This window comes from Equus caballus, chromosome 7 (assembly GCF_041296265.1).
Source record: "Equus caballus isolate H_3958 breed thoroughbred chromosome 7, TB-T2T, whole genome shotgun sequence".
Taxonomy (NCBI): domain Eukaryota; kingdom Metazoa; phylum Chordata; class Mammalia; order Perissodactyla; family Equidae; genus Equus; species Equus caballus.
Window position 1 is genome coordinate 92,975,556 of NC_091690.1, and position 19,757 is coordinate 92,995,312.

Below are 19,757 nucleotides of genomic sequence, written 5' to 3' on the forward strand. Positions count from 1 at the left end.
TAAAGGAGCATTTATCACTTTCCTGCTGGTTTATGCCCTAGCCCCAAAACCTTGAAATTATTACTACTATTACTACCACTATTATTATTAATTATTATTATTAACTGGGTATCACGGCAAGCAATCTGATGACAGTGCATTCGCAGGTAATTTAACTGGAATTACTGTATGCTTTTGATGGCGTTCTCTGTACCAGATACAAATCTGGGCACTGGGGTTATAACAATGAATAAAACGTGGCCCTTTCCTTAAAAGAATTGACTGTCCAGTGCAGGAAGACGAAGATGTACACTGTTTCAGTTGTCCTTCAGTGTGATGAGTCTCACAGTAGGGGCTTACGACAGCACTGAGGAGGAAGTTAACCGTGTCCAAGACAGTCACTGCAGTCCTAAGATTAGACTATGGATTTAAACTGGCTCACACACAGTGTGTTTAAGGTCTGCAAGTGTATAAAAGCGTGACTGCAGCCCTGTCACAGAATAAACACAGTCAGAAAGGAGATTAATCCGGCTTCTTCATTTTAATGATCGTAAAACTGAAGGGCAGAGAAGGTACAGGATTTAGCCAGGGTCACGCAAAGATTTTGAAATTGAGTCTAGACTAGAACCGACAACTCCTAGTTTAATCATGTTTCAATTATGTAACGATATTTCTCTGCAAATGAAGAGAGGATGCTGCTGGTGTTATTCACTTGTAGAAAACACGACTTGTTCAAAATTTAGATATGTACTTGTTTGCTAATAAATCCTGTATTTTGTTTCTATCACACCTCTCTCATGAAACTCAGGGAAATACTGATCAGTCCAAGCAAATATGGCAATCCTTTTTTCTGTGACGTAGCAGAAAGTCTGCTTAGAGGCTTTCGGGACATCTTTTCTCACCAATTAAAAAGAAACAATGAAAGGAGTAATTTTCTTTTTCTAAGAGAAGCTATTATGTCAGCCTGTGATCCCTAGTGTCTTAATAAACAGCTCGTGATCAGAGGAGACCTAAGCTGACACGCTGACAATGAGAGAGAAGAAAGATGAAAAGCTCCTGCGTCCTTGATGACATCAATAGGCCATTGGCTTAAGCAACACTAGAACTGTCCTTTCTAGGGACTTTTTAAGTGACATGTTGAGTCTTCCCTGTGCTTTAAACCAAACAGATCAAAGTGTAGTGTTGCTTCAGCTGACTCATTCTAAGATGCTCATTGCTCCAGGTCACAGGTAATAATAATTCAAAAAAGGCATTAAAATAAAAACAATTTTTTAGAAAATTGTCAAGTGTTTGTGTTAATTATTCTTAATGAAAGAAGTAAATATTTGTTTTTAAATTATTAAATTTTGAGATAATTGTACACTTATTTGTATTTGTAAGAAACAATGCAGCTAGATTGCTCACACTCTTTACTCAGTTTTCTCCATTTTGCAAAGGCGTAGTACACTATCACAATCAGAACACTGACACTGATACAGTCAGGATGGGACATTCCCATCACCATATGTTCCCCCTTTATAGTCACACCTGCCACCACCCTCCCACTCCCGGCAACCACTAATAGATCCTCCATTTCTATAATTTTGCCAACGCAAGAATGTTACAGAAATGGTTCATACAACATGTAACATTTTGGGTTGGTCTTTTTCACTCAGCATCATTCCTTGGCGATACAGCCAAGTTGTGAATATCAATAGTTTGTTCCCTTTTTGGATGAATAGTATATCTTGGTATGGATGTAACAGCTCACCTATTGAAGGACATCTGCATTGTTTCTATTTTGTGCTATTACTAGTAAAGCTGCTTTGAACATTCTTGTACAGGTTTTGTATTTCATATAGGTCAATACCTTCTATATTTCTGAGAGGCTGTTGCCTGATTTCTAGAAATGTGCAGAGGTTGTACTTAGTAGATAGATCTTCCTATATTAACAGTTGTGGCTGTATATTTTTATTTCCCTGGGTAAATGTCTAAGAGTTTGATTTCTGGGTTATATGGAAGTTGCATGTTTAGTTCAAGAAGAAACAAACAAATAAAACAAAAAACTGCCAAGCTGCTTTCCAGAGATTATTTTACGTTCCCACTAGCAATGTATGAGATCCAGTTTCTCCATATCCTCATCAGCATTTGGTGTCATCATTATTTTATATTTTCACCCTTATGATAGGGAAGTAGTGATATCTCCTTGTGGTTTTAACTTATATTCTTCTAACAGCTAATTACGTTGAACATCTTTTCATGTGTCTATTTCTCATCTGTGTGTCCTCTTTGTTGAAATGTCTGTCAAAATCTTTTCTTATCCATTTTTAATTGTATTGTTTTCTATTGTTGAGTTTTGAGAGTTCTTTATATATTCTAGATACTCGTTCTTTGTCAGAAAAGTAGGTTCAAATATTTTCTCTCAGTTGATAGCTTGTCTTTGCATAATCCTCACACTGGGGCTTCTCAGAACAAAAGTTTTTAATTTGATGAGTTTTAATTTATCAATATTTTTAATGGAATGTGCTTTTGGTGTTAGTTCTAGGAACTTCTGCCCTAACCCCTGATCCAGAAGACTTCTCATAAATTTTTTAAAAGATGTTTATATTTTACATTTTATATTTAATTCCATAATCCATTTTTAGTTAATTATTGTGTAAAGTGTGAAGTAGTCACGACCCCTGTCTCTATCCCAAGGATATCTAAGTGCTCCAGCACCTTTTGATAAAAAATTTATCTTCCTTCCATTGAATTGCTTTTACACCTTTATCAAAATCATTTTTTATGGGTGTACTTCCTATGGAAAGGCAAAAACTCTGGAACAGCCAAAACAAATTAAAAAAAAGAATAAAATGGAGAAATCACTCTCCAATTTCAAGAGCTATTTTTCAGCTGCAGTAATTAAGACACTGTAGTATTTGTGAAGGAATAGCCACATATATTAATGGAATAGAGCAGAAAAACAGATGTTTTCAAGTTGTTTTGTTTATCTTTAATTGTTAGAAGCTTAATTATAAAATGTCTTGACATGCATTTATTTGGGTTTAATCTACTTGTGATTCGCTGAGCTTTTGAATCTGTGAGTTTATGTCATTCAATTTTGGAAATTTTGATCTATTACTTATTTTAACACTCTTTCAGCCCAACATTCTCCTCTTCCTCTAAGACTTGAAACATATAAACGTTGGACTTTTTCTCAATGTCCCACAGGTCTGTGAGGCTCTGTTCATTGGATTTTTCAGTCTCTTTTCTCTCTGTTGTTCAGTATGGATAGATTGTATTGATCTGTCCTCAAGTTCACTGATTCTGTCTTCCGTCCTCTCCATTCTACTATTCAGCCCACCCAGCAAGACTTTTATTTCTGTTACTGTATTTTTCAGTTCTGCAATTTCCATTCGGTTCATTTTTTTATAATTTTTATTTCTTTGCTGAGATTTGCTATATTTACATCTGTCATCTGTTTCAGCCTGGCTTTGTCAGGGGGACTTTTGTCCAATCCCACGGAGGACTGCATCCACCTGGGTGGTCTTTCAATGCTGGTCTTGGGATCAGGAAACGCTGGATCTGGAGCGCCTTCTTCTTCAGGGTGGAGGGTGTAAGATGCCACATTGCCATGTTGCTTCTCTAGTCCTGAAGCCTTCAATCAATTTGCTTTACCTCTCAGAATTGTCTTTTGTTGAGTTCTTGCTTTATTTCTTTGACCAATAGTTATACTTTGTGGGAAGGAATAGAGAGAGATGAATCTATACGATCTTATCTGGATTGGAACGCTCTGTGTTTAGTTTCATCTCTGAACTTTAGCCACAACTTTCCCAGGGCGTTGAGTGTAGCTTATGGCTGATTTAAAATTTTTATCCAACATTCTGGTCTCAAATGGTTTAATTGCAGAATATCAGTGTATTCTGCAGAAGGTTGTTTGATTAATGAATAGTGATTTTACTCCAAATTAGAATACTAATGGCCCTCCTGTTAACTTGTGGGTAATTGTTAAGTTAAAGGTTAAAGTAAGAAAGCTGGAAAGGATGTTAATCAAAAGTGAAAGTGGAAAAGATGGCTATTGGCCTCCTGGGAATTAAGTCACACAGGACTGCGGTGAGGATAAATGACATAATGCACATAAATTACTAGTATAGACTCAATACGTTGTAGCTGTTATTATTTTCCTTATTACTGTCACAACCGTGTTTAGAATCAAATCAATTCAATTTAAGTAGCAGGGCATTTAGCATTAGGGCCCTAGGAGCATCAAAAGCCATTTACAACTCCCAGATGCCCTCATGCACTGCTGTAATAACACGGATTACTAACATTAGCATAATCAGAAAGCCCAGAGATGTGACAGCTGGGATTTGAGTGGAGAAAACTCAATCTCTGAACTGCAGGTTATCATCGCTCTTTATGGGCCAAGTGATTAAGCTCTCAGGTCCTTTGCAGGTCTACAGTTGTTGCTTCCACATTTTTCACTGGTTTAATTAAAAAAGGAGAGCAGCAATTCTGAAAGGCAGAAAAGATTCAAGATAGACTCAAGGAATTGATAAATTTTCTTTGAGCGGAACCAGCCAGAAGACCGCGTAGGTGGAAGGTCAAAGGCTCACTCCTCTGCCACATAAACATCCTCCCAACACGTGTACACGGCACGCATACGTTGTAGGCAGAGGCGGCATCATTGGAATGCTATAATCTGAGAGGATCACTGGCATCTCACCACAAAAGGACAATTATATTGGTTTTAGTCTCAATTGTGCCATCTATTGCAGGGTTCACATTGTCATAAGATAAACAGAACACTAATTTATGTTTCACAGTTTGCATAACATAGCTAATATCACAGATTTTGTGTCAATGCCAGGTACAGGGGATGACTTTGCTTTGTTCTAATATTTACACAAACATTTTACCCTCTGAGGATGCACATAGGTAGGTGATAAATATCTGTCCTGAATTAACTTACATTAGGTTTATATGTGAAAATAAGTTTAAGAAGTATTAAATAAGTAGCGGCAGAGTAAGAAGGATTTTTGCAGACGGATGAGGAGCTGAGACCTGGCCAAGCTGTTTATCACTTGCATGCATTTGATCAAGTTATTTGGCTTACTGAACCTATTTTTTTTCTCTGTAATAGAAGCAATGATGTCTAATGCTCAAGGCCATGAGGCTGAAATGAAAGACTATGAGTAGGGCCCCTAAGACAGGGCTTGGTACGTATATAAGGATTTTCTTGCTCTTCTCATTAATTTATAGTATTTCAACGACTAAGTGTACTTATATACATATAGATACATGTATTTACACACACACACTTATATATGTGTACACAGAGACACGCAAGTAGATAATTTAAGTATGTGTTATACTTTAGAGATTTAGAGATTAAAGGACGGTTATATAATAACTTTCAGAAGCATTCTCAGATCTCCTGAATCCCAAAAGTTTGGAAAGGATAATAAACTCTGAGTTCTGAGAAAGAATACTACTTTGAAACATATAAAGTTGCTGGGTTCGAGGTAGAGAAAGCTGACTAGCAGCAGCGGGGTGTAGCTGAGTCTTTTAGGTTTCATAATGCAAATCGCTTGTGTTTGGCCAAATCCGTAAAGTGAATTGGGAGCAAGCACTGGTTCTTGAACGCTGGACAAGATCTAAGCAGACAGGAGACGAGAAGTTCAAGTGGGGAACACTCATGCTGTGGTGACAGCAAGTCTATTGAGTTGAACAAGCCGATTCCAGTATACCCATTTTTCCCAGTGACAGAGGCAAAAATCTGGCCCTTCCTGCTAAGCTAATATATTCGATTTCTAAAGGAAAAAATGACTTGATACTTATTGGTAGCTGCTTTAATTACTTTTATTCATTCGAGTCCAGTGTAATCAGCTCTCTGAGTACTTGACAAGACAGTGTAAAGTCACAGAGCTCTTGCTCTTCATGCATAATCTTTCTGTTTCCAGGGAAGGTGCTTTACCTGGTGAGACTCATTACGGTCCAGCACCTCATCCCAATCAAGTTGTCCGTTGCAATTTCCAGGGCGCACAGTGTGCTCAAGCAGCAAAGTGGGGCTATTTACTGAGCCTCTTATGTTGCCAATAGAACCACACGCAGAGAATTATTTGGTGCATAACGTGAATTCCCCAATGTATTTAGTGCAAATAATGAGAAACCTTGGAGACCAGCGACTGACACTTGCAGCTAATGAGGAAATCTGCCAGAAGAGCCAGAATACCATGCTAAGAATCAACTGTGTTCCAGCGGCTATAACAACAGATTTGCCCTCAGAAACTCCAGGGTCAGGTCTGCTTCTGTCACTTGCTAGTTACAAACCTTGGAGAATTTACTTCAATCTATCTAAGCTTTTAGTTTCTCTAGCTACAAAATAGATCTGTTCTATGTAATGAATGTGTTCAATGTGAGCCACAAATGTGATAGCATGCATAAAATGCTTTAAAAAATGGTAGAGCGAGGCCCAAAAGCTTGTTTTGTTACGAGGTCCCTAAGTATCAGACACTTTGAGATCTCTTAGATTTAAGTATATAAAAAACAATACCCAAAAAACTTAAATCCAAAAAGACAACAAATAACTCTAAGTAATACAAAAGTTGAACAAAAAAGAAATATAATCAGAATCCTCCATGTGGCTCAACTGTGTAAAATGTTTACATGGTTACAGCAATGCAAACACTAAATAATAATTTGACCAAAAAATTGTTATACTGGAAAAATGGAGGGAGAAAATTTTAAGGGGTTTGAAATGGATATGAAGAAAGGTGTACAAGAGAGCTAAATTCTCATTCAAAATTCTTGGAAGTAAATGCATTATGTCTAAAATGTAAAAATCAGTATAGGAGTATACATCTTATTTAGAAATATGGAAGTAAATAGTAGGAAAAAGTGAGGCAACCACAATTTATTGTTGATGAAGTTTTTGACTTGTTTACTAAGGACTAATGTGGAGGTAGTAAGAAATCCAACTCAATATTCTCCAAAATGCCTAAAGACAAACTTCCAATAACGTCTTTTGATTTCCATCCAGGATGCATTATTTTTATTTCTTTCAGCAGGCAGCAAAGTCAGTAGAGAAATTGCTTTCAAAAAACAATAGCAGAAATATTGACCTTAAGAACTAAAAATCAATGGGCTTTTAACGGTTCATTTACTTAAAGATGCAATGATTTAGTATTTTGTAAAGAAATTATAATAATAATGATAGAGATCCACAAATGTTGCCACTTTTTAGACACATTTGTGCTGAGGTCTAATTATGGAGAACTGAGCATATTTCCAATTTAACCATACACCTACATTTTAAAATAAAAATGCTTCAGTCTTTCACTCTCCAGTTATGATACCAATATGTTCAGGAAAGACAGCTTAATAATAATCAATATCGCTCCCAAATACTGTAGCTACCAGGCAGATTTTGCAAAGTAGAAGCTCCTAACCTATTTTTGTATAAATTTCTCCTGTGGAGCGTGCTGAGTGGTAACTGCCAGGGTCCTCTGGGACCTTTACCTGAATAAACCACGTAGGCTTGAGGGTCAATGAAGAAGTCGCTTGTAAGTGGGAGAGCAATTGCTCCAAAATTAAAATTTAAGCAAAAAAGACTCTTTTCCATAGAAAAGTTATTAGAATGTAAGGAAAGAGAACATTCACACTTATGAGAAAAGAAAAAGAACCCGCTCATTTCTACCACGAAGTTCCTGGGGATCCCGCATCCCCCAGGAGCAACAAGGCGAGGCTCATTTTGTATCTCTTGAGTATTTTTTGACAGAGATAACTTGGCCATACGTTTTACTTCTTCCTATGATATTTATTTGTTAAATACTTATTCTTTACCAGAATTTCTCCTAGAAAAAGAAATATTGGGATTACTAAAACCGAGGACTACAGTCAAGAAGGTCTCCCCGTTCAGGACCTAAACAGCTGTGCGAACAACCATTTCAAACGCATGTAAGGTTTAGCGCCTGTCTGCAGAATGCAGGGGAGCAGAACAAGATGGGGGCCATCAGTTCCACCAGCGGCAGGGTGGGGAGGGTGGTGGGGAAGTTTTCACCAAAAGGAAGCAAGCAATTTGAGGCTTATTATATTTTGGCTAAAATATAATAACAAAAACTAACACTTTTGATTCCTTAATATGTGCTAAGTGATTAATTACCTCCTCTAATCCTAATAACTGCTCTATAATGTAGGTAATATTGTCTCTATTTTAATAATAAGGAACTGAGGCCCATGTCACAGACAGGACAGGGTAGAGTTGAGATTAGACGTAAGCATCCTGCCTCTAAAGCCATTGCTCCCACCCACTTCATCGTGCTGCCTCTCCTGTGAGAGGAGGGAAGGCACAGTTGCAAAACCCAGATGTGTGAAACAAAAATATGCTTCTGGAGAACTAAAAATAATTCAGCATATCTGGAGCGAAGGCTGTACTGGAGAGTGTGAAGAGTATAAGATTGGATGGAAGGATTCGACAGACCAAGTGGGATCACAGAGGCTATGCATAAGGAGTAAGAAACGGAGAAACTCATGGCTAAAGGCAAGAAGACCATACGAGAGACTCACAAGAGCCCAGGGAAGAGACTGGCGGCTGCCTAGAGTAGAGCAGAAGCAGGGAGGAGAAAGGGGTCAGACTGAATAGACAGATGGTGAGTGGACAAAGAGTGGAGAGGATTGGGGAGGTACTGAAGGCGGTGAATGAAGTAGACCAGAATGAATCCTTGATTTATAACCCAAGCACCTGGGCATAAATTAGTACCACAAGCTAACACAATGAAGGGAGTTGCCTTCCCAGACTCTGCCCTTAGGCCTTTGAGGGTTTCACGTGAGTCTTTAAGAGATGCTTGTGTCTAGTGAATGCTTAAGAAATCAATGTCTAGTCATTGGAAACGTCTCTGAGAGAAGCACACAACTGTCTTTGGGCAACATAAGATGTTTGGCTCCTTTCCCCAGGTAGCACATAAGTTTCCCTTTTCTCCAACCCGTGTAAATATATAGGAAAAATCCAAGAGCATAGGTTTCCTCTTTAGATTCTGGGCCAGAAAATCCAGCAACTTACTTTGAAAGATGTAACATCCTTTTTTTGTGAGACATTCAAATTGCTTTGCATACACGATCAGATAGTCAGATCAGCTCCATGAATTGGGCCAGGGAACAACTTATCCCGATCTTTAAAAGGTAAGGAGAGGTTTAAGAGACTTACTGGATTGCTCGAAGCAGAAGCTCAGCTCTGAAGACAGCTTGGTGCATGTAAGCCCACCCGCCGGATGGCTCCGTGACAGGGTGGACGCTGAAGTTGACTGATACTCAAGACAGCTTGAGCTCTTAGAGTCTTAGTTCACGTATGAACAATGAGCTTAGACCTGAAAAGGGGAATTGAAGAGGTATTTTTTCAAGGCAGGCAGTTTATTCTTATTTCTTTATAAGCTTTTCTTCTGACCTGTGCTTTTCTGTAGACAAGAATCCCAAGGTGATGTTCAAGATCAAAGAAATATCCACAGTATATTTGGCAGAAATGTTTACTGAATAAAAGTGCTTTTGTGTTATCCATTATCCCATATTCTACCTGTCCTCAGATAATCTTATATTTTATAATTTTATATCTAAGTCATCTCATCTAGTTTCTGCTGATGAACATATCTGTGAAACCCAGTCTTTTTCCCTGAATTCCAGATGCACGTATGGAATTGCTTATGTGGTTCTTGGAGGACTAACAGGCCTCTCGAAATTTGTATATTCACAACTAAGTTACTTGTATTCTTTCTATTCCAGTTTTGCTCCTCCTACAGCCTTCTGCGAATAGTTAATTGAAGTTCTGATCTTCCTGTTGCTTAGGTCAAAATCTTGGAGTCATCCGCAATGCCTCACCTTTACTCAGGCCCAAAGTTGGGTTTTTGAGGACCTCCCCATCCCCCACCAATTACACTTTGAAATCTATTTGTATTCTGTCACTCCCACCACCTCCACTGCCTCACCAGTTCAAATCATCAACATTCTTGCCTGAAAAATTGTAATTGCCTTCTAACTCGTCATCCGGATCCCATCTTGCCTCTGAATCTATTCCCAACATAGCAGCCGAGGCATTCTGTTAAAATGTGGCAGCATATTATGCCTTCACTTAGGCTTCCAGTGCCTTTTCTTCTCATCTAAAATAAAAGATGGGCCAGCCCGTGGCCTAGTGGTTAAATTCGCATGCTCCGCTTCAGAGGCCTGAGGTTTGCGGGTTCAGATCCCGGGTGTGGACCTACTCACTGCTCATCAAGCCGTGCTGAGATGGCATCCCACGTACAAACTAGAGGAAGATTGGCACAGATGTTAGCTCAGGGCCAATTTTCCTCACCAAAAAAAAAAAAAGGGTCAAAATCATTACCATGACTCAAAAGATCCTATTTGATCTGGCCCTACCACTGCCCATCTAAATTTTCTCCTCCTACATTTTTTCTAGCCCATTCCTTTCTGTCCACATGTGACTCCTTCACACACAAGGCAGACTCTTGCCTCAGGACCTTTGCACTTGCAGTTCAAGTGCCTGAAATGATATCCTTCAGACATTTACATGACTTCATCCCTCACATCCTTCAGGTCATCACTTTTCCTTGAGGCCTTCCCAAACTACCTGCTTTAAAATCAGAACCGTTATTCCTATATACGCTATCCTCCTTGCCTGCTTAATTTTTCCCCTTGGCTCTTATTACTACATATATACTTCACATATATTTTATTTCTTTTTCTTATTTATTTTCTTGCACATTAGAATTTAAACACCATGAGACAGAGATACTGTCTATTTTGTTAATGGTTTAACACGTGGTAATCATTCAAGAACTATTTATTGAATGAATAAAAGGTTATACATTTATACTTAATAGAAGGACTTAGAATTTTGTAAAATATATTTGTCGATTTTAAGACACCTCATCATGGAAGAATGGTTGCAGTCACGGCATCAACCCATGAAAAGATACATGTCTATTTCATCTGTCAAGTTGAATGCTATAAAATTGCTAATATTCAATGTTGTTTTTTAAAATTTTTTAGTAAAATTGGTCACTTTTTTTCTCAGTGCTGATTGCTTTTCTCATTTCACTGCCTGACAGTTTATAAATATAATTCCCCAATTCTGAAATTTATAATGTAAATGGCTATTGGTTTCTTTAGTTAAAGGACAAAAAAATGCCATCAGTTACCCAGAACTGAACTACTTTATGATCAGCTGTCCCTCGGGCGGCATATGTGAATTCGATGCTGACACTCAGCTCGGTAGAGAAAAGCTCAGGGCTCCGCTCTGCCATTACAGCATCGTGAAAAGATGATCACGTAATCAACATTTTTTTTTTTTACTTTTTCAAAAAGGGAAAATCAATATCATCTGAAGATTTTGAAATATTTGGTTAAGTTCTCATTTTTCCTTTTTATCATTGTAATCCCTTTTCAAGTAGATTTCTCCTGAGCAATGTCAACTCTTTTACATTAACCAAAACTCTGCAGCTTATTTCCATTCACAGAAAAATTTTTAAAGAGAAAAGAAAGAGCAAGTCACAGTGCTGTTTTCTTTTTGAGTGAACGATAATTAGTAGTGAGTTTGACACTGTGAAATAAAATCTAGTAAGTTAGTGACTACATGTAAGTCATTTCTACTATTTATTTCTCTCCTACTTTAAAAGTCATTTGGGCTAATCTTATTTAATCTATTTCTATGCTTCTGGCATTCTTGAGAGAAATTCCACTCAAAGTGGCCAATGAGGAACAGGCAACGAGGAAAAGACATCCATGGGGAGGTAGCTTAGGTCCGATGCTGTGATAGGAATGGGATGTTGAAACTTGTGATGTTGTCAAAATTGTGCTAGTCCTTTTCCATAATAACGCTCTTGTAGGGTAACATTTTACTATCCCCATTTTATAGATAAATCACCTAAGCTGCTTGTCCCACAAAATATATTTTTTTGTTTTATACTTGTATGTGTGTATATATATATATATATGCACATACACACATGTATAGATACATGTTCATACATACAAAGATATGCATATACAAAAATAACTTCCCTTATGGCAAAAGTGATTTAAATTAGCTTTAAAAGCTTTAAGGCAGTAAGCATTGGTTGAAATTGGAACGCAGTTTCATGGGATAACACCATGCTTCGTCTTCTAAATCGTGCCTAACGCCTCAGGCACATGAGAGTATGCAAGCGAGTCATTAAGTGTTGTGAAGGATTTGTCTTTCCTCCATCCCAAAAAGTTTAAGTAGGTAGAGTTTCTAATGTGGTCAAAGAACCAAAACAGACATCATTTTTCCTCCTAGTGGGAGTAAAATAATTTTAAGAGGCTCTTATCTCTCCGTTAAGCCATAATAGTTTCAGCACAGTGACTCCTGGGAGACTCTTGACTTCATAGAGAAACTCGTCTCCTTAACATTTTGTCCTTAAGGTGACATATTTTCTCCTCTCATGGTTCCTTCAGTTGTTATCTCTGTAGTTTAGAAACCTCTCGATTTCTTTTTTTCATTGATTTTATGACGGGATTTTCTTTCTTTGCTTTGTTCTGCCCCCGCAAAGGAAACAGCGAATCAATCTGAGCAAAGTCACCTTCTTTCAGGTTTCTGCTACTTAGATCCGAATTTTCTTCACATTGCATTCTCTTCACATGTTTTGCTGCACAGACTGGTAGAAGCAGGTGGAGGGGAAGGAAGGAAAAGAAGAGAAGGGAAGAAAGAAAAAATAAAGTAACCCTCTTATGATTTCTATAAATTAAAGGAGCCACATTAATCTATTTCTTTTGATGTGGGCTTTTGTGAACAGGGTTTTCAAATAAAATATTATAGCTATGTGTATTAAACGGCCTCTTAAATGTCAAATATAACATTAAATTATAATGTGTCTAGCATATATTTTTGTATTAAAGTTATTTCATGTACTGGCTATATTTCAGCTGTTACCAAAAGCAGAATCTCCAATAAAGCTTATATGTATAACTTTTTAATTTAATTTAATTTTATTCTTAAAGTTGGCACCTGAGATTTGTAACAGTGGCTGCTCAGCAAAGCAGCAGTTGAGGAATGAAGCTCTTGCACTTCCTACGGAATTCTAGCAACGGTGAAAAACCAACCCAGTGTTAAATGTCATCAAATTTCAAGCCAATGTAAGTAGACTAATTTCTGAAACACCAATTATGTAGTGACTCTAAAGAAGAACTTCAGATAAGCTAAGGTTTATAAAGTGAATTTTGCATTGTAAATCTTATCACCTGCATGGGAGAATTTGGTATTAGAATTGAGAATCTGGAGTTGAGTTTGAGTTTTCATTCTGCCACTTTGCAGAGTATCTATTCTTGAAAAAACAAATTTCTTGGCATCAATTTTATCAAATAAGAAATAAAACCACATAACAGTTATACTTGCTGTATTGGAATTTGCCAACATTAAAAATCAAGTACATTGTACATTCAATCAGAAACATTATACAATACATGGTAATATGTCAGTGACCTTCTAGCAGATATGAGCTAAACATTTATTTGAAATTTACTTACTTTTTATCTAAAAAAGATTTTGAGGTAATTGAACTCAAAGATATGTCAACAGTACCAAAATAATCATCAGCTCTCTTCCAAGGGCAACATAACTGACTTGAAATTGAAGATAAATAATCAAAGTACTTTATAAGCTGTAAAGGTCTATAAATGTGCACCAATGTTTTCATTAGTTATTATCATCATAACTTCTGTTTCATGACTCCTCCACCAATGCGATAATGGGGTACCCAGGTCCTTGTATAATTTCTCCCTGAAGTATTTCTGGAATAACTTGGATGTCACTTGATGACTGGACTTTCCCTTCTTTGCTGCCTTTAGCTCTCTTTTGTAGAGTAGGCACTGTGTTGATGCATTAGACATCTCAAGGGGCACCAACCAAAGGGCACCATATAATGAACTGTCCAAACCACCTCTCTCCATTTTTGTCATACGTTCTTTCTCAGGAATATGAAGCCAGTGCTGTTTGCTTCCCAGTGTATTGAATATAGTTTTAAACAAAATGGCTATTGCTGTTTCTTTGTTGTTGTTTTCCTTACCAAGCCTTCTCCCAGCCCCTAAATAACTCATATGTGATCCCACAGAGGACTTTACGGGGAGCCACTCTCAGTGAGAAACCCACACAGTATTCTAAATGGCCCCTCTGAACAGACAACTAAGTCTCTTTAGTAGTTAATTCTCATCTGAGAAAGTTCCTGTTTCCCTTAGGATTGACAGCCTTTTCAGAAGCTGCCTCACAAGTAAAGATTTCTAATTGACATCATCCACCAGTTTTTCTAAAATAGCTGACCTTCAGCGTTGGAAACCTCTTAGGCTCAATCTTTCCTAACCACGTAACAGTGCTAATAACAAAATCAGAAAAATCCTTCAGGGATGCACTACAGAATACATTTTGTTATATTGACCAAGTGCATGTTGAGGATAGTTAGGGTTCCTTTCAATGTAACCTTTCCTGTGGGTTATGAAATTGTCATAAATTAAACCACGCTAAAGGAAAGAAACTCATGCCTGGGGCCCACTGGCCAGGCTGTAACCCCAACTGGAATAGGCCAAAGCATTACTTGAAGGATTTGCAGACAGCGAGAAGATTGTTTGGACTAGCAGCAGACCTAGGATTGGAAGGTCAGAATGTGAAATCTGACTAAACATGGACTATGAATCTGCCCCATTCTATCCTGCTTAGACTATGTCAAATTTCATGGCCTCCATTTATTCACCTGATAAATATAAAGAATGCTGAATGTTCAATCCATCTGTAGGGACACTGGATGGAAGATAGAGTGACAAGTTTTCTTCTGATGTGTGATAGAATTTTCAAAAGAATGCTAACTTAACACCAATGCATTAGTCTTAATATACCGATATGGTAACTAATATTAACGTACCAATATATTAAATGATGTTTAATATAACTTGTTTTTAAAATAATAAAATATATATGATAATTTTAAACTGATGTCATTTGATGTCATTTGATGACTGTATTATAAGAAGAAAATTCCTGGGAATGGACAGCTTTAGAATTACATTTCTATTTTTCAAACTCTAACTTCGCAAAACAGAGCCACTGTAGAAAAGGCGACTAGGAGAATAGATAGAATTAGAAAGAAGAAGGCATCAACATTATATAAAACTAGAAACTCCCGTAACATGTTCTGGACTCTCACTGCCTTAACCATTGGCAGATAGACTAATGTCCCCTGTCGAAATTGCTGCACCTTTAGATATCATCAATAAAGGTCTAATTTTCCTTATTTGTAATGTTTGGCAAATGGATTATATTGGTGATTCCCAAAGTGTGTTAAGAGGAACACTAGCCCTATAAGATGTATCAGCCAAAATGGTTTAGACATTAAATAAAATATTTGCATCTTAAAGCTATACAATATGCATTCACATTCAGTCCTAAAATATTTGAGAAATAATGAAGTCGAGAAACCAACTTGTATTTGATTTACCCAGTTTTCCTTCAAAGTTTTTTGCCAAGTAATCCTTTTCTAGATGTAATATCGATTAACACAGTTAGTTGAACCTGTAGGTATTCCAGCCGTAATTTGTCACCATTGCAATTTTAGTACAAGCTTCCTCAAGGGCCAGCACCGGCCTTCGTTTTTCTGATGATTTTTCTGTCGCACCCACTCTGGGCTCCCCCAACCCATCCTCTCCTGCCAGAGATCTCTGCCTGCCTGCCTTGCAGGAAAGAAGTACTGTGAATTAATACCCTCAACCCTCAAACTGTGTCTAACAAGGGGTGTGCACAAATCCTTCAGGTCCCTCACATTCTCTGAGGTGCATTTTACACTGACTTTCACAGTTTTCCACGAGACATTAACCTCCATTTACCCCCAACAGTACAGCTGGTTTGAAAAGGTAACTTTTATTGGCTGCCTTTTCTCAAGTCTCCACCACTGGTGCTTCTTTCACATTATAAACAAGCTACTTGCACTTGAATCCTTGCCTTAGGGTATAACTCTAGGAAACTCAAACGGCGACACATATTTTGAAAACTGGGTGCTTCCTGCTCTACTTTTCAATGACCCAAATATCTGAACAATTACTTCTGACAGCCTCTGAACACAAATCTCCAGGTTTCTGCATCCCAGGCTCTTCCATTGTGTCATTCTCCTCTTCATATATTTTAAAAAGTTAAATTTTGCTGACATTCCATCCTAGATATTTAGCTTCTGGGTCTTTTTAAAGTCTGTCAAAGCAAATATTGCACTGGACAGTGAAACAGGCAAGGAAGTCTTTATTCCAGACTATTTTAATGGGAGGGAAAGAGTGAGACAACTCCGCTGAGACAAAAGTTGGGAAGGCTCTTAAGTGCTGGGGTGAACTAGTGAAAAAGTACCTGATGCTGTTAGAGAGTGTTGGTCAACAGGATGCAGAAGGCACACTGAGTTAATCCTGGATTTGTAGCTGCTTTTCTCTATGATCATGCTATTTGTATATGCTAATTGATGCCCATCCAGGTTAGGTTCCTACTTCCACAAAGACTGGGAGATAGAGGCACTATTTCTTTCAATGTTTACATTTCAAAATTATGGTTCCCAGTTCCTTGAGGAAGACCTTGGCTTGATTGAAACACTAGTAAGAGGCTGGGAGAAGATTTACATACATTTCAAAGGGCAGAGAAAGGATAGGCAATTGCAAGCTTTCTAAAATAATTGTTTTAAGAAAAGAGAGTTGAGGGGGCTATCACCAGGAAGAAGGCTGTCAAGCTGAGGGAAATATCAAGGCCATCTTGGTCAATCCCATTAGTAAACATCCAAGGACATGCTTTCCTCTCCCCTCTTACGCAAGGTGGAAGATAGTGTAAGAGTTGTCCAGATTTGTTCCTCATTAATTGTGTGATCCTGGGACCCTTACATAACATCTCTGAGTCTCCTTTATAAAAAGCTGGTAGTAATCATACCTTCTTCAGAATCTTTGTAAAGATCAAAGGAAATAATGCAGCTAAAGTTCTTGACATAATGTAGTAGTCAGCTAGAGCAGCCATAACAAAATACACAGACTAGATGGCTTAAAAAACAGAACTTTATTTACTCCCAATTCTTGGGGCTAGGAGTCCAAGATCAAAGTGCTGGCAGCGTTGGCTTCTGGTGAGACCCTTCTTCCTAGCTTGTAGATGGCCATCTTCTCACTGTGTCCTCACATGGCTTTTCTCTCTCTATGTGGGCATCCTTGGTGTCACTTCCTCTTCTTTTAAGAGTGCCAGACCTACTGGATTAAGGTTCAACCCTTATGACCTCATTTAACCGTAACTACTTCCTAAAGGCCCCATTTCCAAAAAATAGTCACACAGTGGAGTTAGGGCTTCAACTTAAAAATTTTTGGTGGTGGGGGGGGGGGGACACAATTCAGTCCATAACAAATAGTTTCTGGATCATAATAAGAAACCAGTAACTACTAATTATTAATAATAAGCATACAACAACTGGAAGCTTTGAATAAAAGATACCTTTAGTAGTGTGTCAAGGAGGTTTGCAAAGCACAGAGCATGAGCTCATTGGAGGCAGGCAGCTCTGTCCCTAAAGTAGAGATATAACTAATTCACTTACCTGTCATGATCAAGAAAACTTATTTCTAAAAATTCTTTGGCCAGTGCCTCTTTGAGTTGATAAGTTTTACACTGATTTAGCAGGCTATTTTCTTATACTCCAAAATTATTCCAGAGAAATAAGTTTATAAAGAAAAAAATTTCTATCTAATTTGCATTTTAAAGTTAGACTAAAAAAATTAACTAACTTCATGAATTAGCCTGAAATAAAAGAAGAACCTCAGTAGATCCACTCAGGGTTTTTACTACATGTCATATTGATTATGGAAGTAAATACAGACAGAATAGAGAATTGGCTTTGGGTGATATATTTGAAAGTAAAACTATAACCACAAAATATGTTTACGTCAAAAAAAAATGCTTTCATAGGAACAAATCTTTAGAGAAGGGACAGTGGGAGGTATTTCAGGAAAAGCAAAGTTGAAAATGGAAATTTTCTCATAGAAAATTGTCTTGAGTAATCAATTTCTTTTTTTGTTAATATCATATTTGGGAATTTCCAACTTGTACCATTAGAGCAACTTACATGATTTTTAAATCCTTTGAAAAGTACAGTTCCACAGTCTTTTCAGGCATGGCTCTGTCTTGTGTCAGGATCAGGGAATTCCAGATGTCCAAGAATACAATCAGAAAAGTGAACTATGTGCCGACATTCCCAGAGTCCCTGATGGGTTAAATGGAAATTGCTAAGGTTAAATATTTACCAGCTCTTCCGCCATTCCTGCTGACCTAGTGAATTCAGTAACCCCTGCCTGAACTCATTGTCCTGAGTCTGAACCACTCAGCAGTTTTTGATGTTAACATAATGTCACAGATATTATTGACTTTGTAATCTTTGTCAAATTGATAGCATGAAGCAAACATTACAGAATAACATAACGTGACAGAGTCAAGGATTCTTGTATGATGCATGAGGCAGAAGGGTGCCTCAAATCTTCTTTACAATAATGTCCCTACAAACCCTTGCTGGGAAATCTGTAGCATGTGGGGAATCTTCCAGGTTGTTACCTTTAGGGCTTCAAGTGGGTGTATGGAGAGGGGGTGGGGAAGAGATTTGACTTGTTCACTGCCTCCCAGATTCCAACTCTGATAAATCCTCTTCTTCCTTACAATAGAAAGAAAACAAAAAGAGTCTGGGAGAATAAGGAATGAGAAACAAGACTAAAAGGGAAAAAAAGTGTTATGGTGTACTAGAGCAGAATTAAGAGCACCCAAAATCTGGACCACTGACCCACCTCACTTCTTATGTCCTCTGGAGTTGTTTATTCCATTAACTAAATTAATTAAGCACTTCAAAGTCTCCTTGAATGCTGATCAATCAACAAAATTTTCAGAGCGCCTACATTAATCTCTGAGGAAGCATCAAATTTGATTAATACTTCTTGTCACATTCACACACATGCACATAGAGACACATGCACACACACATATACACACTACTAAAGTATTATTTTGGCATGTTAATGTTAAGTCTCACTCTCAGAAGCATTCTCACAACCCTTTTATTTAAAATTCACAAGATCTTTGAGAAATAGGTATTATTTTTTGCTCAATTTTATGGGTGAAGAAGCTGTGACTTAGAATGTCTGTTACTTGACTATAGTCCCCAGACTAATGAATGACAAGTACAATACTTTAATCCACTTCTGTCTGAGTCCAGAGCCACTACAGGGAGATGGGAGAGTTCAGCTATTAAGAGAAAAACTCTTGATCAAATGGCGTATCTCAGATTCTGAATGTACTAAGTACAATCTTGAGAAACTTTAGCACATTAGCTCCTTTCTTTGCCTGTTTCCCCTTCTGTGATTTGAAGATAATATATTTTTTACCTCACGGGAGCGTCGTAACAATTAAATAAGTTTATGTATGTAAAGTGCTCAGAACAATGCCTGGTGTGCAGTATACGTCCAGTCAGTGTTAGTCACGAAGATGATAAAGATTATGATGATGATGATATAGAAAACTACGATTCCTAAATAGTCTACCAGTCACTGAAGTTCAGCTGAAATCTACCACATGCAAGTCTAATCCATCAGAACCAATTAGTGTCCTCCAGTTAGAGAAACATGGGTTTCCCTTGACTCTCAGTTTCCCCTCTTGTTCTTGATTTAGCACTTCTCTCTGTTTTTCTCTTTCTCTCTCTTCCTTCCCTCTGCCACCTCTCGCTCTGTCTCTCTCTGTCTCTCAGACACACAAACACAAAGCCTTGTTTATTTCAAAATTAGTC

At 37.7% G+C, this 19,757-nt stretch overlaps 1 long non-coding RNA gene across 1 annotated transcript; it reads right to left on the reverse strand.

Annotated features, from left to right (window-relative positions):
* Positions 1-16,989: 16,989 nt before the first annotated feature.
* On the reverse strand, positions 16,990-18,194 carry LOC138925297 (uncharacterized). The gene is made up of 2 exons (XR_011441232.1): positions 18,057-18,194; positions 16,990-17,193 (listed from the first exon to the last, which is right to left on the reverse strand). It is a non-coding gene; the product is annotated as an uncharacterized lncRNA (long non-coding RNA).
* Between the last annotated feature and the right edge of the window lie 1,563 nt (positions 18,195-19,757).